This window comes from Microtus oregoni, unplaced genomic scaffold (assembly GCF_018167655.1).
Source record: "Microtus oregoni isolate MIOR12 unplaced genomic scaffold, Mior012 000053F_ref0000044, whole genome shotgun sequence".
Classification (NCBI taxonomy): Eukaryota; Metazoa; Chordata; class Mammalia; order Rodentia; family Cricetidae; genus Microtus; species Microtus oregoni.
In genome coordinates, this window is record NW_024543829.1 from 11,858,687 (window position 1) to 11,869,427 (window position 10,741).

A 10,741-nucleotide genomic window follows, 5' to 3' on the forward strand; every position below is an offset into this window, starting at 1 on the left:
ACAGCAGTTAAGGACATAGCCTGTTGTCGCAGAGGGCCCAGATTCAGTTACCAAACTCCAGTCAGTCCCAGGGGATCTGACACCCGCTTCTGGCCTTTTGCAGGCACCATACATGCACATGGTATACAAACATGCATACAGGAAAGACACTCATGCATGTAAAATAAAATAAAATATTAAAAGGACTAAGGAGAAGGCAGACAGGTCACCACACTTTGGTAGGATTTACAGAGGAAGTCCTGGGTTGGAGGCAGGGCTGGGAGAGATGGAGGGAACAGGCAATGGAGACTCTGAGCTGGAAAACTCGGGAGCCTTAGGCCTTAAGAAGGCCACTGCTGGTGAGGGAGAGAACACAACCATGTAGGAAATTGGCATGATTAGGAGAAAAGTTGGGGAACATGGATTCTATGAAGTTTGCTGCATATTATGAATGCAATTGCTCACTAAGTGTTCTCTCAGGAGAGAGCAGACATATTTCTGAGGCTTTTGGGTTGCTCCCCACACAGAATGGAGACCTTTTCTTATGAGAGTCCTTCCTAGCCTTTTTATCCCCAGGGGAAGCCCCTCCCAGCAACAACCCCTCCACAACAACAGCCCCTCAGGCTGCCCCTCCCCAACAACAGCCCCTCAGGCTGCCCCTCCCTCCCCAACAACAGCCCCTCCAGGCTGCCCCTCCCTCCCCAACAATAGTCCCTCCAGGCTGCCCCTCCCTCCCCAACAACAGCCCCTCAGGCTGCCCCTCCCTCCCCAACAACAGTCCCTCCAGGCTGCCCCTCCCTCCCCAACAACAGTCCCTCCAGGCTGCCCCTCCCTCCCCAACAACAGCCCCTCTCCAGCAACAGCCCCTCCCCAACAACAGCCCCTCAGGCTGCCCCTCCCCAACAACAGCCCCTCCAGGCTGCCCATCCCTCCCCAACAACAGCCCCTCTCCAGCAACAGCCCCTCCACAACAACAGCCCCTCAGGCTGCCCCTCCCCAACAACAGCCCCTCCAGGCTGCCCCTCCCTCCCCAACAACAGCCCCTCCAGGCTGCCCCTCCCTCCCCAACAACAGCCCCTCTCCAGCAACAGCCCCTCAGGCTGCCCCTCCACAACAACAGCCCCTCAGGCTGCCCCTCCACAACAACAGCCCCTCCAGGCTGCCCCTCCCTCCCCAACAACAGCCCCTCAGGCTGCCCCCTCCCCAGCAGCAGTCTCTCGGGGCTGATAGGCAGGGGCTGCAGTCAAGAAGTGCTTAACAAAAAGGGGAGGCCCCTCCACACTGGGCCTTGAGGGTCAGGGCCTTGTCCCTCCTGCCTCCTCTTCCAAGCCCCTTCTTCCAGGGGCTCTCTCTGTCAGCCCCACTGCTCTGCTTCCTTGGCCACTTCACTGAATTTTCCAGAACGCCCTTGGGCTAGAATAATTAACAGAAGCTTGAGTTAAGCTCAGACTTAAGGTCACAGGTGAAAAATTAGCAACGTGAGAACACCTGAGAACACCGTGGCTGCAAAGGTGGGCACCTCCTGGCTCTGCCCTCCCCTGCCTCAGGGTCTGACCATCTTTCTCTTCTTCCCTGGTGACACCCAGGATGGCTCCTCTGTCACTCTCCTTCTACAGGTAATTCACAGATGAACTGAAGCCTCCGGCCCTTCTGTTGGCCGATCCTCTCAGTCTGGAGAGAAGCCTAGATCAGGATGACCTACCATTCGGCTTTTGTAAATGCATAATAAGGCGGCGACAGCTCCGTACACCATCTTCTGTGGCAGGTGACTGATGAACAAGAGAGTGGGGGACATGAGCTGAGCATGGTGGTGGTGGTGGCAAGGGTGGTAGCAGTCATTGTCATAATTATCGTGGTTGTCGTCATGGAGATCATGATGGTCATGGTGAACACAGCGACTGAGAACAACCAACTCAAACACCTGCTCTGGTCCTTTCCAATCCAACTTTTCCAGTCAGGGTGCCTGGACACCCACCTTTTCTATGGCTTGAGTCTCTCATCTTTAAACCTATGACAACCCCTAATTCTCGATTACTGTGTATTGGCAGATGCAGCTTGTCTATTTCCCAGCGGCACAGACCTGAAATAATTACACAGAAACTGTATTAATTAAAACACTGTTAGGCCTATTAGCTCAGGCTTCTTATTAACTAACTCTTACATCTTAAATTAACCCATTTTTATTATTTTATATTTTACCATGAGGTTCGTGGTTTACCAGTAAGGTTCACAGTCATCTGTTTCCTTCGGTGGCTACATGGCGTCTTTCTGACTCTGCCTTCTTTTTTCCTCTATCTCTGCTTGGAATTCCCGCCTTGCTCTATTCTACACTGCAATACGCCCAAAGCAGATTCTCTATTAACCATTGTAATAAAACATATTCACAGCATACAGAGGTGAATCCCACATCAATTGTGAAAATTAAAGGAGCCAAGGCCTGGTGCATTGCAGCGCTGAGAACACCAGCCATAACTAATGCTGGTTGTGAGCCTTTTGGGTGTGTTCTGCCCCATAAGGTCGCTGCTCGCCCCCTGGCTTAGCCTGGGTTCTGTTGTTTTATTTTCTTTTACTGATGTCCACAGAATGAAGTCTGTTTAGGTCCAAACATGCCTTTGTAGTTCCAAAATCTGACTCTTAACTATCCCAGTGATGGTGGGCTGACTACTATAATGAGGCACCCTGGTCCCAGAGGTTTAACAGAATGGGTTGTTTCTCACCCCTCTTATAGCTGTTGGGTAGTAGCCTTCCATAGTGATCCCGGGACCCGGCTTCAATAGCCCGTGAGTCCTTTCCAAGGCTCATCTGCATTCAGCTGAGAAATCGCAGAGAAGTGTGGTGTGAGGTAAGTTTAGATGCTTTTAAGGCAAAGTCTAGAAGTGGCAAACTTCACTTCATCCGTATTGCTTGGCCAGACTTCAACCATTTGCAGATAGTAACGGTAAAAGAGACAAGGCGGTTCAAAGAAATTGGGGACAGCATCATGCTGCAGACGGATAGATGCCTTGTACCTTTTTTTCCCGCATGGGAAGAGGGGACCACAGAGCTCCTATTTCCCAGCCTTACCTGGAAGAAATTCATAGCCCAGGGTGCTCTCCCCCTGGAATCCCTGAGCTGGTTCGGAGGAATGGTGTCAGCCTTGGCTAGAACTTCATTTTTCTCTCTTTGGTGTAATGTTTTCCGCCATGACCTTCTCCACATGTGGAGAGGCTGGTCGGGACTCTGGGGTGAAGTGGTAGGGAGTTAGACAGTAAGGAGTTAGTAGGCCACAGTCTGGCAGCCAGACTTGGAAGCTACGAAACCAGGACAAACACACAGTTGGTGCAACATGCCCAGTCTCACTGCCCAGGCTGACCAGAGGGTAGCATCAATGGTGGGGGCAGGTGCTTGATTGAACTGGTTCTTCCTGCATTTCTGCATTTCTGTCTTCAAGCGACAGCTGAGGGGAGCTTTGACCCCACCAACATCCATGCAGGGAGTGAGGCTCACAGGCAGGAGTTTGTGTCAGGATTCACGCAGATCAGGATAGAAGCCCAAGTACCCAGTCTGAGATTTTTCCCCTCCTCTTGCCTTAATCTGGACCCCATCCCTGCTAGGAACTTGGAATCCATTTCAGGGAGGATTCGCTTTCTGCTCATTTGTCCTTTACCATGCCCAGATGTCTGCCTAGGACACCCTCCCAGGTCCCCAAAAGTCAGCTCCAAGGTGCTTACAGTTGCTGCCCTGAGGCCTTACCCTTCTGCTGTGAAAGCAACTTCCACCCACCCTTCTACCCATCCATCGCCCATCGATCCATCCGCCCACCTACCCATCCCACACCCTGGATGCCTCTGTGGGCTCCTGTTTCCATGGTTACTTTCAGGGCCTGAGTCTGCTCTGGGTTTGCTGAATGATTCCCTAGCTCCAAGCTGTTCCTCATGACAGCCTTCCTGCTGGACCCAAACCCTAGCTCGTTTTCGAGGTCCCACCCTGCATAGAGACCCTCATCCACATTGCTCACACACCTCTCAAGGTGAACGGTTTCTTGGATTAAAAATAAACCCCAAAGTTCTCCAGTGTTTGCCAGTGAGTCTGTCTGGAGACTACCATGGGAAGTCAAATAGGGTTCTCAGAGGTAGAGAGAAACTTGAAAGAGAGGGTCCCTGGCAAAAATTATAAAAGTCAGCTTTTATTGGATACTCGTAAACCAGATGCCATCCTGAGGATTGACATCTAGGAACGAGGTTAATTCATATGGCAGACCCGCGGGGAATGCACTGTGGTTATCTGAAGGGAAAGAGGCACAGAAAGCTTGAGAGCTGTGGTTAAGGAGGCAGAGCTAACCAGTGCTAGCAGAGCAGACTCACTCCTGGACGCCGCGTCTTAAACACCATGCTCCAGCTTCCCTGCTGCCATCCCTCCAACCTAGGGATTCTGCAAGTTTCCCTGAATCATTTTTTTCCTTCCAAGACAGGAGGTTCCGGAGCACCTCCCCGGAGCACCTCCCCGGCACACAGCCCTGCTCAGAGAAGGACGAGTACCGTATGTTGAGAGTTCCCTTTCCTAATCTAGTCCTCTTGGGAACAGCTGCCAGCAGCACTAAAGCTTGGGTGGGCTGCAGCTGTTCTGGGGAGGAGCCCCTTGCCCCTGGACCCTGAATGGGTCTGTCTGGACTCTGGAGGTTTCTTCTCCAGGGCAGAGTCAAGCAGCAACTTGTCCTCAGAGGCCTTCAGGAGGGTGGGAAGAAGCAGTCCCATCAGATAGATACCCAGCTGAGGGAAGACACGAGATGTCCCTACGAGTGATAGGAAACCAATTCACACTCTTCCCTTGCAGCCAGAAGATGGAGTTACTTTTTCATCTCTCTGCTTACGTGAAGCCCAGCTAAACATAGGCATTCAGGAATGCAAACAATGACTGGATTTTCTTAATTTAGGGCAGTTTTAATTAAATCTTGCTAAAATGACAGAGGCTTGGATATTTTTATCACAGTGGGAAGCTGTATGATTTGGGATAGAGCGAGGTAGGGAACATGATGCTAAAACACCCACCTCAACTCAGATGGCCTCCCAGGCCAGCCCCCGAGGGAAGGTTATTCTCATTGTCCTTGCTCTGTTCAGTCGTAAAGAACTCCAGTTCCTCTGCACTGGGCTCTTTCTAAGTTAGTTGAGGCTGGAAAAAGAAAGTATAAAATGACTTGCTGGAAAAGAGGTTTTTGCATTAGAGAAAAAAAATAAAGGACTTATCAGACAATCATAGCGTAAATATTAGGAAACCAACCTCAGAGCTGTCAGAGGGAATCTCGTGTCCCAGCACTGAGGACGTGTCCATATTCAGGCTCTCTCTCTCCAGGGCCCGTGACACGATTAGCCTTCGCTTGTTTCTTCCATATTTGGAGGGACGGTGTGACTTGCCATGGAAAATGTCTTGTGACTTGAAGTGATGTGTCATGTTGCGTATGGGCTGGCACGTCACGTACGGGCTGGCACGTCACGTACGGGCCGGCACGTCATTTCATTGTCAGAGTGAGAGTTCCGTGCTCGGCAGTGGAATTCCCTGCAAAGAGCACCTGGATCCCTGTGCTGCCCTGCAGAGACCAGCAGCCCTGAGGGAGATAAGAAAAAGCTTGAAAGAAAAGCTAGGGGTGGGTTCTATCATCGCTGAGAGTTGAGAACCAGTTGGTGGTTTCTTCCACCGGGTCTCTCTTCTCATGAGGAATTCAGTCTACGATGCTGTTTTGGTAAGCATGGTGCAATAAGACCACCTTATTTTAATTATTGTACATTAGATTATTTTGGACTTTCAAAAATCATCTGTCCACTTTAGTCTAGAACGGGGAGAAGCTTGCCCTCGCTGGGGCTAAGTAAAACTGGCGGAAAGTGGATATAACCTCTTAGGTCACAGCTTGCACGTCAGCAACCGGAAAAAGGCTGGGAAGCGCAGAGTCCCAGGGAGGGCTATGTGGAAGAGAAGAAGGGATGAGAAAGTGTCTGAAAACCAAACAGTAATAAGTTTCTCTAGGGTTGGGGTGTGGTTCCGGGTCCCGTGCTGCCTAGCGTGTGTGGAGCTCCGGGTTTAGTCCCTGGTCCTACACCAGACAAAGCAGAAGTTTTTTCTGGGTGATAGGCTGCATCAAGAATGTCCTCATTACGACATTGAGGTTGCAGTAATTCTGGTACAATAAACAATGCAGCATGATAGGAGATGTTCGCGTTCAGAAAGTTCTGAGCTGTGAGCCTCTTCCACTGCGAGCTGCTTCTCCTTTAACACGCCCTTCCATTGTCTCAGAATTCGTTAACACCGAGCAGAAGAGGAAGAAATAATGTGGAATACTTTTATGGTTCTGCCTACAACTAATGCAAAGCCTATCCACCTGCATTTCATTGGTCAAAACTCAGTCACATGACCACCTCTCATGCCTAGAAAGGGTGGGAACCCAAGGAAGGAGAATCAGGCTTGACGAATCTTACCAGGCTATGTGATAGGAGGTTTACATTCTTCCAGAGTTGATTTAGGCTGTAATCTCATATAAAATGAGCCACTAGGAAGGATACAGCAATGGTGCTTGAGATCCTTCAGCCATGTTATGAGAATGAATGACAGCAGATACACAAAGATAGCACTGTTTGGAGGAGTGCATGGGATAAGATGAAGAGGAAGGCCAAAAAAACCTCGAAACAACAACCACAACAAAAATAAAAATCACTGGATAGACAGCATAAAGGAAGACTGTGGAACCTTGGGAGTGACAGTCACACAAGCATCGTGGGCTGCCCGGGGTAGGAACAGCTGAAGGACCTCCATAAACGGCTGTCCATGCACACTTCAGCATTGCCGGGACATAGATGATGATAAGTAGGCCCAGCTCTCCACAGGTGACATACTGGGGACTGATGAGTGTGATTTTTGCCTAAGGTACAATCTTCTACTTTTTGGATTAAGGATTAAAGTAATAATCATAGTCCCGAGCCACAGAAACACTTCCTGGGATAACTAAATCATTGGCTTCTATACAAACAAGTGTCAGTGAATCAGACAAAAGCAACGAAGAGCGGGGAAGGTTGAAACAAGCGGTGGAACCTTCTCTGACATCAAAATTACTGTTTTACAGGAGAGTATGGTTTTCAGCTCCCAGAAGAGTAGACTCAAATGAATATGGAGCCTTGCAGCTTGGTTAAGTGGATGGCGACTACAAAAATCTCTTTTTCAAACTATATGTCAGTGTTAGATACAGTCCATAAAAACGCTATTACAATGTGAAGTGTCCTACCCTACCCACCTGTCTGACCACTTGTTTCCCAGCAGGCCATGCTGTCTGGGAGGTTGTGAGAACCTTTAGGAGGTGTGGCTGGAAGGACTGAATCACTAGGGGGTGGACCTTGTGGGTCATAACCCGCCCAGTTCCAGCCTTACCCTTTGCTTCATGGTCTGCTGAGGTGGACAAGCCTTGCCACAGACTCCCACCGGGACAGTGCCCAGCCCTCCTGCTTTCCCACCTTGGTAGACTGTGTCCCCTAAAACTGTGAGCTAATGCAGAAACCCGTCTTCCCACAGACTACGTCAGTCAGGCGTTTGCTCACAGCACCCTGAAAGCACAGACATGAACGCTGTTTTATCTAGGAGTGAATCAACAACACAAAGACTAGTTCAAGTTACTGGCCCATTGTGGCTGGGATCAGTTGCCATGGGGACCCACCGGCACGGGGTGGGGCTGCTACTGTGAGACCTGCAACCGTGTTGCCTTTGAATCACATACATTAAGTGCTGCTTGAAATGCAAAAACTTCACAGGCAGGTCCACGCAAGGAACCCGAGAGAAGGACTTTGAGCAATGCTAGCAGTTCACCGGGAGGTTTCAGGCATGACGGAGAAAACACTGTGAGGTATTGTGCGTGTAGAGGACTTGCAGCTTTAAAGCCAGCAGATGTCTGATTTAGTGGCTGTCCATCTTACTGCTCCAGAGGGAGAGCAGCCAGGATTTATATAGCGCATCTGTAACTAGAAGTGTGTCACCAGCACAGACGTCTTCCCATGCGGCTGCGGGAGGAGGGGCTGCAGTAAAGCCTCCCCCAGGGGAACCATAGGATCTAGCGAGGATAATTAGAAGTACTCGTACCAATCCTTGTGGGAGAAAGATCAGCAACCTTTGGTGATGAGGGACCGTGCAGACTGAAAGCTGATATTAGACTGGGTGGGCTTCCTCAATTTCCTTTATTGCTGTAACCAATCAAAGCCGTTTGACTTCCCTGTGAGCAAGGTTGACCAGCACAGATCAAGCTGCCCTTGAGGGATAACTAAACCTTTAAGCAAGACTCATAGGTAGTGGATGGAGCCACAAACTAGGGACATCTGGAGAGCCCTAACCCAAAGAGCCATTCCTACTGTCCTGCGCCATCTGCAGGAGATGAAGGTGAAGGCCAGGGGGCACACGGGGGGTGGGGGTGGGGGAGCTGAGCCCTCAGTGTCTCAGGGTTTCTTTGCACCAAACAACGCTGAGTCAAACAACCTTCTAAGATTTTCCAAACCTCTCTCAGCTGCGTGGTTTTTAGTGTAACAACCACCAAGATATCCCATTATCTCTAGATCAGGGTTTTTTAATTTCTCCCCTAATATCCAAAATTAGAAACAATTTGGAAAAACTTCAGAAATATGAACATAGAGAAAATAAGTAAGACTGATTCAAGGGCTTATATCTAAGTGAAATCTGATCCCTGAGCCTCTCACTTGAATCACTTCTTTCTTCCCGGGTGTGTGGCACTCTCGAGCTGAGGAGGGGACCTCTGTGTTGGGGAACACGAGTGCTTTTTCTACCACCCAGGTTGGCCCAGAAATCATTTCATAGACGAGGTGTAGGAGATTCCCCTGAGCTCAGACGGCTGGGAATGAGTCAGAAGAACCAAAGGGCGCAAGGCCACAGAGTTGTGTTTTTTAAGCCTTAAAGTTGAACCACATGGGTTGGTGCGTGGGTAACAATAGGACAGAAAATCTCGAATTAGAAAATTCAATTTGCAGAATGCTGTAGCTGAGTCCTAAGTGGGATTTGGAGATTGGCTGTTGGTCGCACTGGTCTGTGGCACTCTGGGTCCCTGTTTGTATGAAGTGTAGGTGGGGGGTCTCACTTGGCCATACAGAATGGAAGGAGTTGGTGGTAGAGTTGCCTTGGCAGAGAAGAGAAGAGCAGGCTGAAGAGAAGGGGATAATAGAGAGTCAGTTTCTCTGGGGCCTCCCATGCTGGCAGAGAGCTCATACAGAAAACCAGTTGACACGCTGGACACATCAGGCTGCCTCGGAGCTAATGGAACATCATGGGATATCCTGGCCTCCTCTCTCTGCACGGAGCCCGTTACAGCTCTTGCATATCATGAGTTGGTGCCTGTGAACACTTCCTCTTCACCACTAGTAATTGAATTCTTCAAGGGACATGAGCAGTACTGGGTTTCCAGAGCGTCATCTGAGTGATCCCAGGCTATGGGACTTGGTCAACCGTTTCAGGATGATGGACCCCATGGGAGAAAGACAAACAAAAGAATTCCAGGTTACTGGTTCTTTTGTAGTCTCGAGAAGGGAAACTAAGTTAAAGAAAAAAAAAATAGGAGTCTGCATAGCAACCGAGACATTCTCTTTTAAATTTAAAATTGGGTCATACGGTAGGTGACACAGTTGGATAATAGGATCGTGTATCTAAATTCAGGACTGGCCTAGAAAAAAATTGCTAAAACAGAGCCAGGTTAGCCTGATTGAAGGTCTCATTTGCTGAGATTCCTGGCCATGCACACTTGTTTATCCAGCCTATTGTCTAAGCAGAACAGGAACCCACAGACTGTTTTATAATGGCAGCAGGAACTTTGCCAGCCAGCGGCTGGCTTTGCATTATTTTGTGATCTAAGGTTTGAGGAGGTTGTGTCACCGAGGTCTGTTTAGAATGCAAATGATTGCTTAGTCTCGTAAAGGTTTTAAGAGTGTATTTTAATCATCGAGTCTTCCCCTAAGCTCAGCATCATATTCATGAATAAATTGTGGTGCCTTTGATTCGACAGAAATTGGGTGGACTCGCTGAATTAATGACTTTCTTTTCTTCTGGTCCTTCTCAGAACCGTGGCAATGTGCACTGCCGTCAGCTTTGTGAAATGCAGATGGAGTATAATTTCCCAAAATTGATCTGTTCAACATCACTGAGTTTCAGCTATTTGCATTCTTATGCCAGAATCAAATTTAGCTTATTATTATTGTCGTGGAAAATAATTATAATCCTTTAATTGTCACAGTGCTTGACAATTTAAAAAATTCACCAATCTTCCTTAGTTCTTCCTGTACACTAACCTTGAGGACTATGCAGAGTTGGGTTATCACCCGGCCTCCAATCCCAAAACTAGTCTTTGTTTCCAGAGGGATCAACTGAGGTTCTCAAAAGCTAAGTGACTTTCTCTAGCCAAGGATGTCTGCCCATCCCATGGTCTGGCCAACGTCTGCAAGGTGGGCTCAGTCGTCTTCAGTGTGCAGTTTACTCTGGGAAGGACGGATCTGGGCATAATTCCCGACAAAAGGATGGCACCCATGTGGCCCTTATCTCCTCCCGTCTCTAGGTGATGCAGATTCTATCTGGGGGTCTTGAAGTCCAGTAGAGCTAGATTCTGACTAAACAAGCTTCTCCTTCAACCAGCCTGGAACTCCGGGCCTCAACTCACAGCACACGCACAAATACACACACGCAAACACATTACATGTGCACATTCGTATGTGCCGGCAGATGCTAGCTCCTCTAAATGCAAAATCCGTAGCAGGCTAAG